Genomic DNA, 6,000 nt, shown 5'->3' with positions numbered 1-6,000 from the left:
GGCACTCAGCCTTCTTCACAGTCCAACTCTCACATCCATACATGACCACAGGAAAAACCATAGCCCTAACTAGACTAACCTCTGTTGGCAGAGTAATGTTTCTGCTTTTGAATATGCTATCTAGGTTGGTCATAACTTTCCTTCCAAGGAGTAAGCGTCTTTTAATTTCATGGCTGCAGTCACCATCTGTAGTGATTTTGGAGCCCAGAAAAATAAAGTCTGACACTGTTTCCACAGAGCCCCAGTTTGAGTTCTCAGAGTCACACAGCAAATTCCCATTGGCTATCTATTTTTCATATGGTAATATAAGTTTCCTTGTTATTCTCTCCATACATCCCCCCCTCTCCTTCTCCCCCTACACCCTGTCCATAAGTCTGTTCTCTGTGTCTACATCTCCACTAAGAGTTAGTCACTCAGTTGTGCCCGACTCTGCCCATGGATTGCAGCCCACCAGGCTCCCCTGTCCATGAGATTTTTTGGGCAAGGATACTGGAGTGGGTCTCCATTTCCTTCTCCAGGGGATCTTCCCAACCCAGGGATCGAACCCGGGTCTTCCGCACTGCATGCAGATTCTTTACCAACTGAGTTACAAGGGAAGCAGTGTCTCCACTGCTGCCCTGCAAATAATTTCATCAGTATCATCTTTCTAGATTCCATATATATATACATTAGTATAAGGTATTTGTTTTTCTCTTTCTTTCTGACTTCAGTCTATATAATATGCTCTAGGTTCATCCACCTCATTAGAACTAACTTGAATGCATTCCTTTCTATGGCTGACTAATACTCCATTGTATACATGTAACACAGCTTCTTTATTCATTAATCTGTCGATGGACATCTAGGTTGCTTCTGTGTTCTCTCTATTGTAAATAGTGCTGCAGTGAAGATTGGGGTACACGTGTCTTTTTCAATTTTGGTTTTCTCGGGGTATATGCCTAGTAGAGTCTTTTTATAACTGTATCTCAGATGTGACATGGCATCACTTCTGCATTTCTGTTTGTAAGAAGTCAATTAGTAAATCCAACCCACACTCAAAGGGAAGGGATAAAAAGAGGGCATGAATATTTGGAGGGGGAACACTAGGGATTCTCTTAGAGGCTGTATATACCACCGTGACAGTCTTGTGGGAACCAAAGTTAGGTGAGGATGTACCACCCAAGGAAGCCAAAAGAAAGAGCTTGAGAATGAGTTTGAGTAAAATTCCTTAGAGAGATGTCTACTCTCTTTAATTCTGAAGAATTTCTTAGAAACTTCCCATCAGTAGTCTTATTTGAGATGGATCAAGATTGGCTTTATAGCTTTTCATGGGAAGGAGAATAAACTAACCTGGATTCAGGTTCTCTTTCATTTATTGCATCATTAGACATCTACTGAACATCTACCCTGTGTCAGGCACTATGCCAGAGATACCTAAGACCTCAAGGGGTTCAAAATTCTAATGATAGAGACATAAGATAAAACAATTGTAATGGAACTATGTACAAGGTAGGGCTTCCCTGGAAGCTCAGCTGGTAAAGAATCCGCCTGCAATGAAGGAGACCCTGGTTCGATTCCTGGGTCAAGAAGATCCCCTGGAGAAGGAAAAAGCTACCCACTCCAGTATTCTTGCCTGGAGAAGCCCCATGGACAGAGGAGCCTGGCAGGCTACAGTTCATGGGGTTACAAAGAGCTGGACATGACTGAGCGACTAAGCACAGCACAGCACATGTACAAGGCATGGTAGTGGCACAGGAAGGGAGATATCCAACTCTGCCTGAGAAGTTCAATGAAAGATTCAGAAGGAATACTGAGGCTAGGCCTTGCAGCATGCATAGGCATTTGCCAGCAAAGGGGACGTGTGAAGGCATGAGAGGAGGAGGACACACAAGGCGGTAATAGTATATACAAGGGTCTGCCATGTTCAGGGAAGTGTGAAGTTTGTTGTGGTTGAATGGAGGGTAAGAGTGGATGGGTGACAGATGAATCTGGATATTTTCAAGGGCCGTATATACCATGTGGGCTTCCAGGTGGCGCTAGCGGTAAAGAACCCTCCTGCCGATGCAGGAGATATAAGAGATGCAGGTTTGATTCCTGGGTCAGGAAGATCCTTTGGAGGAGGGCATGGCAACCCATGGAGAATCCCATGGACAGAGGAGCCTGGGGGGCTATTGTCCACAGGATCGCAAAGAGCTGGACATGACTGAAGCGACTTAACGCTCGTGCATATATCTTGCAGAGGATGTTTTACTCTATCCTGGGTGGGACAGAGACACTCTGAAGGAGATTACACCCTGAGGTAGTGTTGGATTAAGATTGAAAATGCAGCTGTGATTTCCACCACAAGGTGGGTTCTTCTTCAGTAGTGTGTCTTCCCACTAACACAGCAGACTAGGTGGCTTAAACAAGAGAAATTTACCTCTCACAGTTCAGGAGACTGGAGGTCCAAGATGGAGCTGTTGACAAGTCTGGTTTCTCCAGAGGCCTGTCTCCTTGGGTTGCAGATGGCTGTCTCACTATGTCCTCACATGGCCTTTTTTCTGAGATGCCCACCACGGTGTCTCTCTTTCTTGTTCAAAGGACACCAGTCATATTGAATTAGGAACCCTCACTTATGACCCTATCTATCTTAGTTACTTCTTAAATGCCCTAGCTCCAAATATAGTCACAGTGGGGGTTAAGATTTCAACATATGAATTCAGAGAGGGGGATACACAATTCAGTCCATAACAAATAGCTATCATTTTATGAACCATGTATTATCTCCTGGGCCCTGTGCTAAGTAACTCCCATGCAATCTTCCATTTCATCCCCATGCCATTGCAACCTTGGATGAGTTACTTAACCTCTCTATGCCTCAGTTTCCTCATCTGCAAAATACTTGCCTTATTGTGTTGTTATGAATATTAAATGAATTAATATATTTAAAGCATTCAGAACACTGTCTGGTGCAGACTGTTTGTTAAACATATGAATAAACTCTCTCTAAGATATAGATAGAATTAATTTCCTCATGTTACAGACAAGAAAATCAAGACCTTGAAGGAACAGAGGTTGGCTGGCAGAACCACTTGAATTCAGTGCTGTCCTAATCACAATGCTATCATTTTGGATCTCTAAAATGGGCTTAGGGGGGTCTCAGAGCTTGATAGATTCTGATGTGTTTCTCAAGGGAAGGGAGCCTGGCTAATCTCACATTTGGAGAGCAAGGCTTATCAAAAAGCAACTGCTGGCCAACAGTCCTGTCTACACCAGGACTGACACCCTGATCTGCCACCATCTGCTGCCTCAAATGATGAGTAGGGACTTTTTTTCCCCCAGGTGACAAAGTGGGAATACAGCACTGATTTATATATGGATGCATTTGGAGAAGGCAGAAATTCTAGTGGTGCTGAAGCAGAGGGTGTCTGATATGGGGGCGACATGCCACACTAGTGGTCATTGGGATTTGTATGTCTTGCCTGCCCTTTGTGTTGCAAGCCACAGGGAGATATTGGAGATTTTTAAATAGGATATCCTCATCAGTATTAGGAGAAGGCAATGGCACCCCACTCCAGTACTCTTGCCTGGAAAATCCCATGGACAGAGGAGCCTGGTGAGCTGCAGTCCATGGGGTCGCTAAGAGTCGGACACGACTGAGCGTCTTCACTTTCACTTTTCGCTTGCATGCATTGGAGAAGGAAATGGCAACCCACTCCAGTGTTCTTGCCTGGAGAATCCCAGGAATGGGGGAGCCTGGTGGGCTGCCGTCTATGGGGTCGGACAGAGTTGGACACGACTGAAGCGACTTAGCAGCAGCAGCAGCAGCAGCATTGGTATTAAGCCACAAGAATGGATTTTGGCCAACCTAGGCTAAAAAATTCAATTAAAATTGGAACAGAAGTCAAACAATCATATTTTTGAAAGATTTGCCCCAAAGATCTAGGCAACAAGAAGTAACAGAAAACCCCTCAAAGAAACTTCACTATTTTTCTTTCTCTGCAAGAACCACCTCCAGCTGTAGTCCAGGGAGAAATAATCTGATTGGCTTAGCCTGGGTCACATGACCAACACTAGAAGGGCAGCAACCTCTCTATTGACAGTCTTGGCCAACAATCTTCAATGCACTATGGTAAGTTCCCTAAGTAAAAGTGGATGCTCTTACCTGAAGACAGGAAGTTGTTGAAAACACAAGGGGAGAAGTTGGAAGCAGACTTCTACTAACTGAGACAGCAGACCTGAGAACCAAACTGGAAAACAGTGCTTTTGTTAACCTTTCACCGGATAATCTGCAGTCCTGTGTACATTGGAGCTGTGCTTAAAATCTGCTTTATGCCTAATTTTATTTTATTTTTATCCATTTATTTTGTGGTCCTACATCAGCCTTTAGAAAAACAACAGGTCATGACCTGGAAGCAGATCCCAGGGTGGTTGGGGGAGGTCTAGGGTCCTTTTGCAGATAGTCCTGTGTGTAGCTGGGGAGGTCTGGGGAGGGGAAGGGTGGGTGGGGAGTGCAGTGGGAGAGGTTGGGGCCACGCTGCTCTGTGCTTTGCCCCCCAGTGAGTCTGTAGCCAGTGCAACAGGGCTTTAGAGCAGACCCCCAAGGGTGGCCAGGAGTATGAGGGCCAGGGCCAGGGTCCAGGGAGCCAAGAGGCCAGAGCCATTACAGGATGGCAGCAGGATGTGGTGCATACGAGCTTGGAGCGGCCATTGTATATGGTCTCAAAGCAGCTGGGCACATAAGACTTGCCCACCTTCATCCTGATTGGGGTGTAGTAAGTCTGTAGTTGTGCTGTAGGTGACCACGGCCAGGCAGCACATGGGCTTGAAGCAGTTCTCCGCACTGTAGGTGCATACGTGGCAGTCCAGAGCCTGGGCTACAAGTCAGCACACCAGAGCCACCAGGAACAGGGTGGGTAGAGGAGCCATGGCTGGAGGTGAGAGGGCAGAGTGGGAGCAGAGAAGTGGAGAGCAGCTGGTCCTCGATTCAACTCAATCCAGGGCTGGGGGAAGGCACAGGGGGAGTGGGACTACACCTCATCCTCCAGGAGTTCCTGGTCGCCTGAGGCTCTGAAGCCCCTTGTGTTACACAGTCAGCTCTGTACCCCAGCAGCTGGCTGTGCCCCTCATTCTTACAGCCCAGCTTTACAGGGATGTTCACGAAGCTGTGGCCCAGGCCTAATTTTAGGTTGTGATTTTTCAGATAAATATGAGTATTTTTCAATAGTTAAAAAATTCTGATGGTAGGCAACTAGGCAACTCTATCTAGAAACAGAGGGTGTTTTATGAACAAACATACTTATGAATTTTTTCAAGTAGTCAATGCTTGAGTTCAAAACCTAAAATGATATACAAATGTATACATGTGAAAGTCTCTTTCCTCTCCCAGGCATATAGATAAGCACTTACTAGTTTCTTATGTATGTACCCTTCTGGTGCTTAAAAAAAAAAAAAAATTCTGTTATAAATACAGATGGATATATATGGGAAAGACTTGTCCTGGGTTTCTCTCTGGAAGTTGTTGGGCCCCCCACCCCCCGCCCCCGAGGAGGCCTGAAGAAGCTGAAGTTCTATTTTATGAGCCCAGCTCCAGCTCTGTGAGTCTTCCCCTGACCTGAAGTCTTTCGTGGGGACCTGGGCCCTCAGAGTTCTCAATGTTCCGCTTCATTTTCCTGGGCAGGTCCAAAGTTTCCAGGCCTGGGAATGAACGCCCTGTTTCAGTGGAATACTCCAGTTTACTGAGACTGGGAAATTCTGGGGTCAGCTGAATTTTCACATGCATCCCATTCATCCAGGTTCTCTTGAGCAGAGGTCAACCCTGTTGGCCTTTTGTTTTTGTAAATAAAGTTTTATTGGAACACAGCCACACTCATTTGTTACATATTGCCTGTGGCTGCTTTTGCTTTACAACAGCAGAGCTGAATAACAGAGAAAGGATGGCTTTCAGAGCTACACATATTTTCTACCTGGCTGTTTACGGAAGACTTTTGCCAACCCTGCTGTAGGAGGTGAAAAGCTCATGAGCACATTGCTCTGCAGTGC

At 45.8% G+C, this 6,000-nt stretch overlaps 1 pseudogene; it reads right to left on the bottom strand.

Annotated features, from left to right (window-relative positions):
- Positions 1-4,437: 4,437 nt before the first annotated feature.
- LOC102288411 (ly-6/neurotoxin-like protein 1 pseudogene) lies at positions 4,438-5,184 on the bottom strand (annotated as a pseudogene).
- Positions 5,185-6,000: the final 816 nt, after the last annotated feature.

Source organism: Bos mutus, chromosome 25 (assembly GCF_027580195.1).
Source record: "Bos mutus isolate GX-2022 chromosome 25, NWIPB_WYAK_1.1, whole genome shotgun sequence".
NCBI classification, from domain to species: Eukaryota; Metazoa; Chordata; class Mammalia; order Artiodactyla; family Bovidae; genus Bos; species Bos mutus.
This window is presented reverse-complemented; position numbering and strand designations above follow the sequence as displayed.